Source organism: Polypterus senegalus, chromosome 3 (genome assembly GCF_016835505.1).
Source record: "Polypterus senegalus isolate Bchr_013 chromosome 3, ASM1683550v1, whole genome shotgun sequence".
Lineage (NCBI taxonomy): Eukaryota > Metazoa > Chordata > Cladistia > Polypteriformes > Polypteridae > Polypterus > Polypterus senegalus.
Genome location: NC_053156.1, coordinates 128,189,564 through 128,206,529, shown reverse-complemented (window position 1 = coordinate 128,206,529; position 16,966 = coordinate 128,189,564). Strand labels below are relative to the sequence as shown.

Below are 16,966 nucleotides of genomic sequence, written 5' to 3'. Positions count from 1 at the left end.
CCTTTTCGCTCCTTAACCATGTATGGCCCTTGCCAGTGAGCGAGCAACTTGGAGTGGGAGGTAGAAACGAGCACCATAACTCGGTCCCCCGGGCGGAACTCCCGAAGGATGGAGTTGCGATTGTAACACCGGGCCTGCACTGCCTGCGCACGAGTCACGTGGTCTTTTAGGAGGGGTCTGATTTTTGTGAGCCTGTCATGCAGTTGCGCCACATACTCCAATATGTTAGAGGAGGGAAGGGCCTCGGCTTCCCAACCCTCTTTTAGTATATCCAAAATGCCTCGGGGTTGTCGCCCATACAACAACTCGAAAGGGGAGAAGCCCGTAGAGGCCTGAGGTACCTCCCGGTAGGCAAAAAGCACCAGCGGGAGGAGCTGATCCCAGTTCCTACCGTCCGCGCTGACTACTTTGCGGAGCATCTGCTTAAGCGTCTGGTTAAACCTCTCTACCAATCCGTCTGTCTGAGGGTGATAGAATGACGCTTTCAGGTGCTTTATTCTGTGTAATCTGGCCACCTCCCTGAACGTATCCGAGGTAAAGGGTGTACCCTGGTCCGTGAGGACTTCTTTGAGTATACCCACTCTGGAAAACAAATTAACTAATTCCCGTGCGATGTTTTTTGTGTTAGCGGAGCGCAGGGGAACCGCCTCTGGGTATCGGGTGGCGTAATCCACCATAACCAATATGTATTTATAGCCACGGCTTGAGAGCTCCAAGGGTCCTTCTAAATCGACCCCTATTCTGTCGAAGGGGATGTCGATCATGGGTATAGGGACGAGAGGAGCACGGTCCCTCCTGGGAATCTGACGGGTCTGACACTCCGGACAGGATTAACAGAAGCGCCGGACCTCCTCGTTAATCCCAGGCCAGTAAAAACGGAGCTTGATCCTCTCCAAGGTCTTTTCGGCCCCGAGATGGGCGCCAAGGAGGTGAGCATGAGCTAATTCGCATACCTCCCGCCGGAAGGTACGCGGAACTAGCAGCAACTTCCACGCCTCACCCTCGTGGGTTGCCACCCGATACAGCAGATCATTTTCAAGCACAAAGAAGGGTTCGCATGGTGTAGAACCGTCGGCTTGTAAGCCATTAGGCAGAACTACCGCATTCCGGGCAAACCGCAGGGAATCATCATTCCACTGCTCCCTCTTAAATGAGGCCGGCGTGGACTGAAATTGGTGATCCAAGCTACCCAGAGGGTCCTGTGACCTGGACCCCGGAAGAGTTCCCTGGCTAGTCCCTTCCCCGGTGGAGTCTTCCGGGTCAGGGTCCATCACCGTGGAAACGTCCCCCGAGGCACCAGCGCCACTAGGGCCTGCCCCAGAGCACGGCGTGGAGACCGTGGGAGGGGCGCCTTGCCCCCTCATAACCAGATCCAATGAGGCCCCGGGAGCGGCGTGTGTCTTACCGCAGTTTTTCTCTGACCAGTCATGTCCCAAAATCACCGGATAGGGGGGTTCGGGCAAAACAGCGACCATCAACTTAGTTAACTCCCCCTTCCAGGTGATATAACATTGTGCGGAACGATACGACTTGGTTCCTCCATGCACACAAGTGACTTGTAGGTGTTGTTTCAGCCACTGTCGCGGTAACACATACAGTGTGTGTGTTGTGTGTGTGTGTGTATATATATATATATATATATATATATATATACTGTATATATATATATATATATACATACAAACATACACACAGATATATATATGTATGTGTCTATATGTGTGTGTATAGCTTTGGTCACTGAGTGCAAGGGAAAAATAATAAAATATAGTCTATATGTTATTAAACAGTAAAACATTAACGTTTTAAGAAGTACAGATACATTGAGCACTACTGGAGTGGTTGTGGGTAAACTACATTTTAAAGACTGTGTAACACAACTGGTAAGTAGTACTAACAGCAGCTAAAATGTATATGGATCATCTCCCTTTTGAAAGGCGCTACACAACGGCTGTGGTATAGAAATTACATTTTCTATGTGAACACTCAAATTTGTGCCTCTGGTAATGTGCCTTACCGGCATTTAAAGAAAATTAGTTTTGTGTCCTCTGCAGTGTTAAGAGAGAAAGGCTTTGGTTTGGGATAAAAGGAAAAAAGGTGTAAAGAAAGGAAAGTTGCCTTTTTCTTTTATATAGTATAGAGAGATGTGTTCGCTGACAATATGAGCACCTTTTGGGGACCGTCGCGGTGGGTCTTGTGTATGTTGAGATGTCCCTGCCATTAATCGGCTGTGATGGCACTGTCAGTCCTCCACTTGTGTGCGTGTCTTCATAATCCGAGGTGACGACCTCATAATCGTATACATGCAAAAGAAAGTGCGAAGCGCCTTAATATTAGTTTGCCGCGGTGTAGAAAAGGGATCCCATGTTTGCACTTGTCTGGGCTATAGCTCAGGGGGAGGATGAAAAAAATTAAAAGTGCTCACTTTGACTTAAGGCAGAAGCGCAGTCAGCGTCTCAAAGGCCGGCACAGCTATGCGCGCGTGCCGGCTGCTTGAGTTTTGTAGGGCAGGAGACGCCACTTTTTGCAGACACATTCACGATATCAAAAGTCTCCGCGCTCTTTGGAGGTCATTCATATATATATACTGTATATATAGCAAAATACCCGTGCCTCGCAGCGGAGAAGTAATGTGTTAAAGAAGTAATGAAAAAGAAAAGGAAACATTTTAATAATAACGTAACATGATTGACATTGTCATGAGTGTTGCTGTCATATATATGCCTACCTAAATAAGTCACCCTCGCTTTTGCTCTTACTTTTTTACCGTTCATTTAATCATGGCTAGTGGTGGAAAAATTATAAAATGGAAGGAGGATTACTCTGAGTATGGCTTTACCAAAACAATTATTGATGGCGAATCGATTATTCATAAAGCTTGAATTGGTGATCTGTTTTTCTGAGTTAACCTCATATTTTTTCATACTTCTTCTCAAACCAACGGGGTGCAAGGGTAAAATGAATCGGGAACCGCTGATCAATGTAATCGGTGTACCAGGAAATCATGCATTGACAAAAGTTCCCCGTTGCTTGTAATGCAAAGTGTGATTAAATGCATTATTTTTTAACGCGTTATGGAGCACATGCATCGAAGCTTCTCAGCTGTGCTTGTGCTAAGAAAAGGAAACATTTTAAAAATAACGTAACACGATTGTTAATGTAACCTTTTGTAAGTAGTGCCTGGAGGATTCAGTGTGGAGAAACTGTAGAGGCAGCGTGTGTATTAACTTGTGGATTTTTCTGTGAGTATTTGGTGGCAGTGTGACGAAGTTGCTTCGGAAGACGGCGTTAGCATGAGCTCAGCTCAGAGCGAAATGAGGTGAATGGGAGGGGAGATGATGACGTGACTCCTCCACCCTCCTTAACTGTCAATCCCCCCACAAACACAGTCTCTCTGAATTTGCATAAGCACAGCCTTTGACCAGCAATTTGAACTTAGTTAGAAAGTGATCAAAACTGTTGTTTATACCCTGCGTCCTCTCATTAAACTTGTATCCCGCATTAGCCGTGGGCATGACAAACGCCAGCGGCAGCCTGTCTATGAACTTATGAACTAAATTTAATCTTTAGGTTTACACCATGCTTTGTTTCCGAAGTAGCTGCAGGCATGAATATGCTTGTACAGTATGTGTCACTCGCTCACTTCTTATTGTTTCGCTGCCTTCTGAATTGTATAATGCATGTTTTCTTCAGCGCTTTTTGGAGCTCTTCCTGGTTTTCTACATATTGTGTTGACAGTCAGTTCACGTGATTATGTGGAGGCGTGATGATGTCACCCGAAACTCCGCCCCCCCATGGCCATCAAGCTCAACTCCATTACATTATATGGAGAAAATTAGCTTCCAGTTATGACCATCACGCGTAGAATTTCGAAATGAAACCTGCCCAACTTTTGTAAGTGAGCTGTAAGGAATGAGCCTGCCAAATTTCAGCCTTCTACCTACACGGGAAGTTGGAGAATTAGTGATGAGTGAGTGAGTGAGTCAGTGAGGGCTTTGCCTTTTATTAGTATAGATTATTATTAATAGTAGTAGTATTAGTAACCCAGCCACAGGGGATGCATAAACCAGTGTGTTTCTTTGTGCCAGTCCCAAGTCCAGATTAATTGGTGGGGTCGGGGAGTGGGTAGGTGGTTACGTCAGGAAGGGCATCTGGTGTAGAATTTTGCCAGATCAATATGCGAACAACAATGGAGGAAGGCAAAGAGAGTGGAACTGAGAGTAGGAACTGTGAATGTTGTAAGTATGACTGGTAAGGGGAGAGAGTTAACTGATGTGATGGAGACAAGAAAAGATGATATATTGTGCATGTATGGAAGTGGAGTAAGACCAAGTGGATCGGAGGTGGATTCAAATTGTTCTATCATAGTATAGATAGGAGGAGAAATGGGGTAAAAGTTATCCTGAAGGAACAGCATGTCAAGAGTGTTTTGGAGGTGAAAAGAGTGTCAGACAGAGTAATGATTATGAAGCTGGAGATTGAAGGTGTGAAGATGAATGTTATTAGTGTATATGGACCGCAATTTGTGTGTGCGATGGATGAGAAAGTAGATTTCTGGAGTACGTTGGATGAAGTGATGAGTGGTGATTGGAGAGGATTTCAATATATGTGTTTTATGAAGAGGGAAGAACATAGAGTGACCTACAAGAGTTGAGGAAGATGCACACAGGTAGATTATGTCCTATGCAGGAGGGTCAATCTGAAGGAGATTGAAGACTGCAAAGTGGTGGCTGGGGAAATTGTAGTTAGGCAGCATAGGATGGTGGTGTGTAGGATGATGCTGGAGATCAAGAAGAGGAGGAGAATGAGATTAGTGCCAAGGATCAAATGATGGACATTGAAAAAGGAAGACCGCAAGGTTACTACAGCAGAAGTAGTAAGGGTGACAGCAAGAAGGGTGACATGACACCTGCACAGAGGAAGGAGGAAAAGGAAACTTGGTATTGGAATGGGGAAGTACATGAAAGGATACAGAAGAAGAGGCTAGCAAAGAAGAAGTGGGATAGTCAGAGAGATGCAGAAAGTACACAAGAGTACAAGGAGATAAGGCATAAGGTGAAGAGAGAGGTGGAGAATGCTAAAGAAAAGGCGTATGATGAGTTGTATAAGAGGTTAGACACTAAGGAGGGAGAAAAGGACCTGTACCGATTAGCTAGACAGAGGGACTGAGCTGGGAAAGATGTCCAGCAGGTTAGGGTGATAAAGGATAAAGATGGAAAGAGCAAGGAAATCACAACCAAGGAGAGTGTGTTGAGCCAGTGTTTCTCAACCTTTAAATATTTGCAACCCGAAATGTAGATGCATATTTTATTATACCTACTTAACTTTTATCGACATTTATCTAACTCTATATTTATTGTTCTAGTATCAGAATGTAGTTTAAGTTAATTTGTTTTGGTTTCAACAGATGTTTTTTTCATATTTTTGATTCTTGTTTTCTTTTTTTCACAATTTTGCGCCCCCCCTTTTTGTTACTTTGTGCCCCCCTAGGGAGACCCGCAACACAGGTTGAGAACCACTGTGTTGAGCAGATGGAAAGAGTATTTTGAGAGGTTGATAAATGAAGAGAATGAGAGAGAGATGATTAGTGAGCAGCAGTATGGTTTCATGCCACGAAAGAGCACCACAGATGCACTGTTTGCTCTGAGGGTGTTGATGCAGAAGTTTAGAGAAGCCCAGAAGGAGCTGCATTGCATCTTCGAGAACCTGGAGAAAGCATATGAAAGGGGGCCTCGAGAGGAGTTGTGGAATTGTATGAGGAAGTTGAGACTGGCAGAGAAATATATAAGAGTTGTACAGAATATGTGCAAGGGGAATATGACCGTGGTGAGGTATGCCGTAGGAGTGACGAATACATTCAAGGTGGAGGTGGGATTACATCAGGGATCGGCTCTGAGCCCTTTCTTATTTGCAATGGTGTTGGACAGGTTAACAGATAAGATTAGACAGGAGTCCCCAGGGACCATGATGTTTGCTGATGACATTGTGATCTGTAGCGATAGTAGGGAGCAGGTTGAGGAGACCCTGGAGAGGTGGAGATATGCTCTAGAGAGGAGAGGAATGAAGGTCAGTAGGAACAAAACAGAATAAATGTGTGTAAATGAGAGGAAGGTCAGTGAAATGGTGAGGATGCAGGGAGTAGAGTTGGCAAAGGTGGATGAGTTTAAATACTTGGGATTAACAGTACAGAGTAATGGGATTGTGGAAAAGAAGTGAAGAAGAGAGTGCAGGCAGGGTGGAATGGGTGGAGAAGAGTGGCAGGAGTGATTTGTGACAGACGGGTATCAGCAAGAGTGAAAGGGAAAGTCTACAGGACGGTAGTGAGACCAGCTATGTTATATGGGTTGGAGACGGTGGCACTGACCAGAAAGCAGGAGACAGAGCTGGAGGTAGCAGAGTTAAAGATTTTAAGATTTGCATTGGGTGTGACGAGGATGGAAGGATTAGAAATGAGTACATTAGAGGGTCAGCTCAGGTTAGACGATTTGGAGACAAAGTAAGAGAGGTGAGATTGCATTGGTTTGGACATGTGCATTGGAAAGATGCTGAGTATTTTGGAAGAAGGATGTTAAGAATGGAGCTCTCAGGCAAGAGGAAAAGACGAGGGCCTAAGAGAAGGTTTATGGATGAGTTGAAAGAAGACATGAAGGTGATGGGTGTAACAGAACAAGATGCAGAGGACAGAAAGATATGGAAAAAGATGATCTGCTGTGGCAACCCCTAATGGGAGCAGCCGAAAAGAAGAAGAAGATGATTATTATTATTTTTGTTATTATTAGTAGTAGTAGTAGTAGTAGTAGTAGTGGCAGTATTTTTGTTGGTAATTGCAGCTTTCTCCACAACATTGGAGAAGCCACACATATCAGCAAAGTGATCACAAAAGTGTGCCTAACTTTTAAGAGGTGTCTGCATACACAACCACAGACTGCAATAAATATGCATCATCAAAGAAGAATTCCACAGAAGCACAGGCAGAGCAATCAAATTTAATCAATGGCAGCATTTCTCAGTAATAATAATTGATAACAGACTGTCTGGTGAAAAAGCTGCTATGTTCATCTCTAGTGCAGAGTTCTTTAGCTTTTAAAAAAACCTCTGAAGACTCCTCTCTTCTGCAAGTGTGGCTGCTGGTTTTTGTTCCAGTCAGCTTCTGTTTTTAATTGGACTCTTGGGCTTATTAAGTGAACTGTTATTTCCTAAGTTCTGTGTTTTGGGAACAATATAGAGATTAGAAAAGTTTGGTAAAAAAAAAAAAAAATGTAAACATACCAAGCAGTTATATGGGAATAATGTCTATTTTTCTTTTTAACAACATTTTCATCTTGATTTTCTTTCTACTTTTCCAGGTGTTCTAATTGTTTAATTAATCCTGATGCTAAAGTAGTTGCAGCCTTTCATGATTCAGTGTTGTTTGCCTGGGTGTCTGCTCTGCTCATTTTTAATTATCATTAATAAGATAAAACGAAGTGGGAAAACTGCATAGAGAAAGGGCAAAATATAACAAAAACAACAAAAGAGAATTAAGCATTTAAATATATAGCAAAATCAGAAATATCTGTAAATGTCTTACAAATATAAAAATCATGCTGATGTGCTTTTCTGAATGTAGAATAAGAGAAAAAAAATACCAGCTAATTAAATGAGATCAGTGTTATCGGGTGTTGGCACTAATAATGAATCTGGTTGGAACAAAAACCTGCAGCCACAGTGGGTCCCTAGGGCCAAGTTTGTGAAGCACTGTAATATGCTTATTAATGCAGTTTCAATCAAGGATACTGTAATCAAATAAGGCGGCAATATTACTTTGTGTATTGTATAGTAGTTAATTTGGCCAGTGGCTTTTAATGTTCTTCATAGTGCTTCTACAACACTTATTCAGTTCCCATTTTCCCACTTATTTAGGTACTCATCATGAAAAATAGTTGCTCCACTAGATTTCCTTCCTTGTAAGTTGCTTTGAGAAAACATTTTTGCTAAATGAATAAATGTTCTATGGGATTTTCCAACATAGTCCACATATCTTTATCAAAGCACTGAGTGTGAATGAAGGAGGCAATTGTGTTATTCTATTTTATAGTGCACAGACAGCAGAATCGGTGAAACTGTTCACGTAGTTAAGTAATTTTTTATTTTGTTCACCATTGCAACATACAAAAAACTCACAGTAACTAACTAACTTGGTTAGTTGTAACTTAGTTACCTTATACTATGTTGCATTTGATAGACTGAATATTTTGATATCATTGCAACAATATGAACAGTAAATCTTTACACAGCATCAATGTACACTGACAGAAGTGCAAGTAGGTATATCATATACTCCATACAAATACAAATGTATGTTCTTTGCCATTTTTAAGATAATAATATTAATAAACAATAATAACAAATGGTTAGGTCAAATACGTGGGGTGACATGTTTTGAACAGGGATAGCTAACATTTAAAGAGTGGGTCCTTTTCCAAGTGTTCTTTTGAAAATTCATACTTGAAAATATTTAACCTTTGGTTTCTTTTGGTATATCATTACTGGACAATGCAGGGTCCAATGCAGACAGTATAATGTTCCACATCTCTCACAGTAAGAACTAGAACAGCTATATAAATGGTGAAAACATAACATCATGGGCCTTACACTTTTAGGATATCATCAAAAATGGAATACAATGCTTGTTTCAGGAAATATAACATTTTATGCAAGGTATTATCGTCAGTTGTACATGTTGCACAATTCAATAATTTACCACTCAAACAATTTGCGGATTTCACTAGTTTACACATTCACTCTGTCAGTGATCCTCTGCTCCATCTTCCTTTACTTGGCCACTGCTGCTGTGCTGCTCCTTTTTCTTTGGATATTCCGATAATCTTCATACACTACTACTGGCACCTCTTGCTCTGCTGACGTGAAGGTTGTTGCCCTCAGTTTCTCAGTCATGAAATTCATGGATCTCAAGTGTTCAGTACTTCACTAATAAAGGCTTATAAATAATGTCATGAAAGCATCTGGGTTCATGGATTGTTCATTATTGGATAGTGAACTGGTTTTTGTTTGTTCTGGGTTGCCTTTTAGGCACAGTCTTTTTGGTCCTTTTTTGATATTTATTTACATTTCTGATTCTTTGTGGCTTTATAAGTTTCTCTCCCTTTATTCATTTTTTACTACTGAAGATTACAATGATTGTTTTGTTGCTTTTTGTGTCTATGTAGGCTGTGGCCTACATAAGGTTTGGTGGAAACCCCTTTTGTACACTAGGCCTCAACAAGCCTGGGCCTAGATTTTTGGAGGCTTAGGACTCATTTTGGTATATTATGCAGGGTAATCACAACACACCTACAACGAATGATTCTTCATTCAAAGAGCTCATCCAATCATACCTCAAAGCTACCAATTTAGCTGTGGATGTCCGGGTGGAATAGTCCAATATTGAAGAGTAAAGTCACACCCTGTAATACTGACCATTAACCTTAAGAGGCTAGTCATTACTATGAAAATGTGCCTTTTGTGTTATTTATTTTAATGAGTGATGTCACCATCTTCACCGTTTTGTGCAGTTGGTTGCTATGATGCTACATGCTCCTAGCATATTAGACTATGTATGATGTAATGTGTGGCGTCATGGTGGCCATCTTTATGATGGGTGTTGTGTAGAGCACATGCAAACCATATATATGTAAAGGAAAAGCCCCAAAAAGACAATACTATTCCTGAGAAAATGTCTTAAATGAAAGATTTGACCATGTTTGTTTAGTGAGTTTTACTTTGCCCCTGGATTTTGCCTGCTGATCTCAAATATTTAGTGTTCTCTCTTGACTTGCATTTATATCTCTGCCATTTTGATTTTCAGTTCCTATTAGGCTGTGCATGGATAGAATGAAATAGTAATGACGCAAATTAATAATAAAAAACAAAACATTTTAAAATGAAGAAAATGTGCTGCTGACTCACAGAGGAATTTACTATTGACTGGAAATAGCATATGTTGTTAAAAGCCCACAGGGAAAAAAAGCCTGCAAGGTCTTACTTCAGCCAATTTACCTTGCATGATCAGCATGAGCATTTCTTTATTAAATGAAGTGCAAAAAAAACTAATATGATTAGGAACTAAAAAAATAAATAAATGGTAATTACAAGTGGAAAAATGTAGATGAAGAAACAATGTGCAGCAAATGTGAATGCCAAAATGTCAGAATCTAAAGATGAGAAGAGGCGACTGTGAGTGAGGCTGTGTGGTGAGAATTGGCACCGTGTTACACTTTGGGCTCTTGCAGTTCATGGACCGAACATATCAATGGTGAGAGCAGAGAGACACAGACAATGCACTGCTCACATTGCCTGTTTTTCTTTTTCCAACAGCGGCAGACCACGACAGGTGGTGGACATCGCCCATCCGGATGATCATCCACTTCCTGCAACACTACATGAAGCAGGCACATGTTCAGGGGACATGCAAAAACTGAGCTGCTGTGAAGCCTCATCTCCTCCCGAGATATAACAAGGGTAAGTGTGCCCATTTTCTTTACAGTCATTTAAAAAAACACAGGCAAAGCTATAAATATCTATACCACTATACTGTGACAAGCGTTCAGTTTCTGTGGCACGCTGAACCACAGTGACCATCTTATCACAGAGCAGGCCCACTTTAATGCTTGAGGAAAATGGCCGTCATGAAGTCATGGCTATCTTGAATCTTTGGAACTATGCAAGATTGTCAGCCAGCCAACTGATTGAAAAATAAAGAAAACAAATGATAATAAGTATAACTCCTGCATATAATGCGCTCAACCAACTACAGTAAGAGCCAACATCAAATTAAGGGTTTTCAGTTTGTTTCTTCCATCCCACCAAAGCTTGACTGCTAGTGAGACAACTGTTCCAGATTGGTTAGCCATGGAGCACACAGCACCTTAACTGCATGTGACAAACTATAATCTGACTATATTAATGTTGTTCTAATTACTGAATGCCAAGATTCTACTTAGGAAAACAGAGTGTGTCTTTGTCAAAGTTGTTTTGCTTTCAATATTAGACACGAAGTCTATGTCAAAAAGAACATCTCAATAATAGCAAGTTTCACCAATATCCACAAAGTCGTGAAGGTTAGGCTGACTGGCAGTTAAACACTGGAGCCTCACGAATGGGTCTGTTCCTGTCTTGATCTTTTAGCTCGCACTGTAACTGTGTAAGAGAACTTTTCATACACAGCCTAACAGTTAAGAAAGCTGTCAGAATCGACTGGTATTCAGGCATTTTTTGCTTATTTCTTTATTTCTCTGTTTGATCCCCAAACTGCGGTGGGCTGGTGCCCTGCCCGGGGTTTGTTTCCTGCCTTGCACCCTGTGTTGGCTGGGATTGGCTCCAGCAAACTCCCGTGACCCTGTAGTTAGGATATAGCAGGTTTTATAATGAATGGATGAAAAATGTGTTAGATGAGGTCTGCTGCCAAGGATGACTGCTGACATTTTAATATAATAACAGAGCCCTGCAAATCTCAGCTTTGCTAGCCCTTCTCTGATAATAACAGAATACCTCACTTAAAATACTCTATGAAACATCCATCCATCCATCCATTATCCAACCCGTTATATCCTAACTACAGGGTCATGACGGTCTGCTGGAGCCAATCCCAGCCAACACAGGGCGCAAGGCAGGAAATAAACCCCAGACAGGGAGCCAGCCCACCGCAGTCTATCAAACATTCTAAATTATATTAAAAGTGTATGAAACAAGAAATATAAAATCACCACATCTGTGCATAATATACAAACACAACATAAGCAGAACGCAAACTACAATAAAATAAAATATAAATATAAAATAAAATAGTTTCAAAGTACTGTTTCATTTTTAATAAAAGCTCAATCCAAAACATAGCGAAGCCCTCCCAATAGCGATATAAGAGAAAATAGAGTTTGTCTCCTATTGCAAAGCCTGTCAGCAGCCCCTTTTTCCAGGATATTCCCTTTTGCTTATCTCTAGCAACAAGTCAAAAGATATCATAAAAGATATTCATAAGGCATCTTAGAGTAAGAAAACAGGCCTGGCCGGCTCAAAGTGAGTGACAAAATAGATTTATTTATCTCTTCATAGTATAGCATTTATTTATTGCATCCATATTGGTATTTTATGGAAACTGTACAGCACTTTGGTGAACTGCTGTTGTTTTAAATGTGCTCTATAAATAAAATTGACTTGACTTAAAGTAGTTCTTTACCTTATGTATATGTTGCACCACTGACCTGGGGAGTGTTATTTTGTGGCCCTGCATGCTTCAACACTATATGGATGGCATTAGAATAAAGTCACTGAACTTGACTTGACTTGATTTTGGTCTTAGTTTTCGGATTAGGAGTAAAAGCATTTTATCAGAAAACTACTCCTAACTTCTGCCTAAATGCCAGAAGATGGCATTCAGCATAGAGTTCGGCACACAAATCCCCTTTTAGAAATGTTGGATAACAAAGAACTAATAAAAAGATATTCATTTGACAGAGATGGAATAATATTTGTCACAAACTTTGTATGCTATGTGATTGCTTCATCTACTTGTTATAAGCCATGCACAGTTAGCTGAAAAGAAAGTGCAACATTGCATGTAAGATACAAATTCTGATTTGAGGATGTCAAAATCAAGCATTTCTCCAATTTTGCAGCAAACTCCAACTTAAATCCCATAAAACGTATGGGATAATTTGCAAAGTTATACAATTCCCCACTACTCCATGTGAGGTAATGTTACAGCAAGCTGAATTTTTGCAAAGCAGCATATAAAGACCACTGCCCTAAGTGTGAATGATCACACATATGTGAATATCACTGTATCAACAAACAGGTAGTCATGGGTGCAACCTGCACTTTAGTAGGCAGCAAATTACCCTGAAAACAGATGGGGTAACATAGGGGAGTGACAGAGAAATGTCACTCAGGTATGCTTAGCTTTGAATTTCACAAATGTCTAGAACATTCCCTTTACATTTTATAAGTTCAGGAAGGTTCAAGAAGGCCAGTGGAAACATCCGGGGTATTGGATAAATAGAGCCTTGCAGAAGATAAAGGAGCAATCCAAAGTGAAGAAAATCCCAATACAAGAATCCAAAGAGGGGTCAAAAGACAGAGCAACAGATTGAAAAATCCAATAAATCACAATACGCACAACAGCAATCTAATAACTAATCAAAAACTCCTAAGCATATTTGAAATGTACCACCATGAAAAGTGTAAGATGTATAAGTCGGAGGGCAGTTCCAGGTGATGACTGGCAGTAACACAAAAGCAGCTTATATACAAAACCAAAAATAAAGAATGATGCACAAAAAAATGAACAAAAGAGTGATAAAGCATGAATTTGAACAACACCCAGGGGAGGAAACCTGGCAGAGACAGGAAACCAACTGCTATGGCATGGGTGAAGATCCACAGATTTGTGGTACGCATATCTTTGATTGCGCTGGTGGTCTGATTCCAATCCCCAAAAGTTGTCTTCTGACCAGAATCATAAGAAATGACCTATTCATAATATCAAGTGCAGCTCCTTCTTACCAGGACTGCGGAATACATGCCAAGTTTTTTCCCATTGTTTGTAATATATATGCTTTACTGTTGGGCTAGACTTTATAAACTTCATTCTATGCTGTAGTTCTCTGTAATGTGCAACCAGTAGTGCAAACCTAAAGTGGACTCCAACTTAAACACAGCCACAACATGATGAATAGCTGAAGCCATTTTTAATGGGAACTCTAAACAGGAAACGTAGGATCATATAGAGGCAGGTGAGTAGTAACAAATGCAAATGGGTAAAGAGATAAGCCAAATTCAAAATCAAGGATCATAAATAGCTAAAAAAAAGCACTAGACAAAACACAAAATTCAAAAATCAAATCAAAAGTCAAAATGCACCACGGGATAAAAAAGCCACTTAAGACTAGAGAAGCTCAAAGGATGGCTGTCTCAACCTTCTCTAAGCCTTGTGGTTTTACTCTTCTGGTCACTCCATCTTGTAATTCCTGCATAACAGGTTTTCCTTATGAAAAGCCAATGTGAGGATGGGGTAGGAGAAAATGGCATCCACGAGCAGTACATTCTTGGCATGAAATACAAAATAAAGGAAAGACTATTCAAACTTATTGCTGATAATACAATAACCGAAAACAGGGAAAATTTATTAAGAGAAAAGCAGATTTTACAAATGAGTCTGTTAAATTTGTTTTACTAAATTACTAAAGCTGTTGTGTATTATTTGTCCTCTTTTGCCATTTTGATGGTATATAAGCCTCTCACAAATAAAAACATTAATGTTACGCCTCTAGCCTAGTCTCTTACATTTTGTTCTGAGTTTCTATGTGGGCACTTCATTACAATATCTAAAGCATGTTTTTGCTTTACATTTCTCCTACATTATGCAATATGCATTTCTAAGCTTTATTAGGCCACCTTCTCACTATAATGTGTCCTTTTTTCCCTTTTTTTGAACCCATATGTGGGCTTTTGTCACACTGACCAGGTCATGGCTGCAACTGAACACATTACCTTGTCATTTTCTTTACTCGCTTTAGAATTATGTTTGAAAAGAACCATCAATTTGCTCTCAATACACAACAAGCCCTCTTTGAATCTGGCAGCATCACAATTATTCAAGATGGGGAAACAACATTGGAACGCAAAATTGGGTAAGCACAGCACTCTTTGACTCTGTAATTGGTGAGTTTTGTATATACAGTATATTTATTAACTTGGCCTAATTTTGAGAAGTTTATTTTTTTCAGGCGGATGACATATATTTATTTATTTGCTAATTCCACATCTAAACTGTTATTAACTGCACAGACTTCATTGCAGAATAATGGCTTGAAATAAGAGGAATGGCCTGATTAAGTTATCCAAAGACTCTAAGGAAATCATGAATGCTGTCAGCCTCATAGATGAGTAGCACCATGAGTCACTGGCATGTACTTCTTAGTTTGAGACTTCTGATAAACTAATTATATATATAGTATATATTTATGCAACAGTAACAGTAACAGACTAGAAAATAGCTCTCCCACACACCGGAAATAGCAGATTTGTTGTCCAGCACTGCAAGGTGGTCTGCTGTACAGTTTTTTCAGCTACTAGTAGATAAAGTATATAGAAAAAGAAAAGTGACTAAATTAAATTTCATTAGTGTGTACTGACCTCTTTTTCTCCCAGCAGTCACCTCTCAATTTAGTTTCAGAGTAGCTTTAAATCCTATACTTGTGTCACTTCTGGACAAACCTGGCAATTTGTCCTTGGCTACATGGTCAATAAGCTAGAGATCTTTCTTGTGGAGCTCTCCATTGTGAAGTGCCTTTTTATAGCCATTAAAGAGACAGAGACATTTGCCAAATGAACATTTCCTAAATGGAGATACAAGTTTTTTTCCTCCAGATTAGTTACACCACTTTCCTTGGGGGAGGCTGTAGGATTTCTTTGACATAAAATGGCAAAAAGAGATAGAGGCTTCTGACTATCCTAAATCACATCAGTACTCAACTGATCTGGAATCCAAAAGCAGGCTTCTCCCCAGGCAACCTGACCCTAAATTCAACTGGCCGATGTCAAGGCTTACCCAGGCCCAAAATGGGACTGAAGCATTTAAAGTAAAAAAAAAATTAACTTTAAATGTTTCAAATCTATAAATGTTCCCTTTAACAGAGAGGTAACCATAAAACATCTGACCTAAAAGACAAGACCAATGAAGAATCCTCATAAATGGCAAATTTATTCAAAAAATAAACAATAGTGAAGGAAAGTTAAAGAAATATCAGAAAATGACCAAAAAGGGTAAGCCTAATAAGACATCTCTAAGCAACAACTTGAAGTCTGAACTAAAAGACTAAAATCCAAGAACAAAAATTATTCTCAAACTGTAACACTCAATAAACCTCCAAGGGACTCAATTCCTCCATCTAATGTTCAGTCTCAACAAGAGACATTGAAGAAGATGTTGATTAAAAAAACAAGAGATTAAATGTGGTCAAAATAATGAGCAGGGGTTGATACCAAAAAGACAAGCTGATCTTTTGCCGAGCCAGAAACATAAGACAAGAATCAGAGACAATTAAATGAAAAGAAAGTCGGAACACTGAGATGAGAAAGAGACAAAAAATCGCATGTAAGCAACAACAACAAAATGCATTTATATAGCACATTTTCATACAATGTAGTTCAAAGTGCTTTACAATACATCGAAGAGAGTGTTACATGAAAAAAAAATAAAGAGTAGGCAATAATATTAAAATAAGTAACAAAAGAAAAAGGTAAGGTTGGATGGCCAGGAGGACAGTTAAAACAAAAAAAAAAAGTTAGGTTGGAGAAAAAGCAAAATCTGCAGGGGTTCCAAGGCCAAAAGAACACCCAGCCTCCATTGGGCATTCTACCTAACATAAATATTCTTAAAGTATAATTATCCACAACACAAATAAATTAGAATTGCATGTACTGGAGCTTATAGGTCAACACTGATGGTGTGCACTCCCATGGAATTCTGGGAGAGTTGCTTAGATAAAGGCTGATGCTCCAGTCACAAAGTAATGGTGCCTATGATCCAATCCAAAATGGTGTCATGGGAACATGATAAATTTTTTTATTAAGGAACACTTATACATCAAAATCTGATTTCCTGGATACAATAGATCCAGTTTAGCCACAAAGATCTTCAAAAAAAGGGGAAGGCACCAAAAAATGTAAAAATAATATACCTATCATAAAACCATCATATAAATATAAAGGCAGAGGATGGTCCCAGAATGGTAACATCATCTGTGGTGGGTTGGCACCCTGCCCAGGATTGGTTCCTGCCTTGTGCCCTGTGTTGGCTGGGATTGGCTCCAGCAGACCCCCGTGACCCTGTATTCGGATTCAGCGGGTTAGAAAATGGTTGGTTGGTTGGTAACATCATGGCGACTCCATCCCCTGAAAATATATTTTAAAGGAACAGAGCACATAA

At 40.0% G+C, this 16,966-nt stretch overlaps 1 long non-coding RNA gene across 1 annotated transcript in view; it reads left to right on the top strand.

Moving 5' to 3' along the window:
- Positions 1-14,615, top strand: part of LOC120526814 — a 56,422-nt gene extending 41,807 nt beyond the window's left edge. The window contains exons 4-5 of the long non-coding RNA XR_005633170.1: positions 10,357-10,500; positions 14,553-14,615. This is a non-coding gene — a long non-coding RNA (uncharacterized LOC120526814). The remainder of the gene's footprint in view (positions 1-10,356; positions 10,501-14,552) is intronic.
- Positions 14,616-16,966: the final 2,351 nt, after the last annotated feature.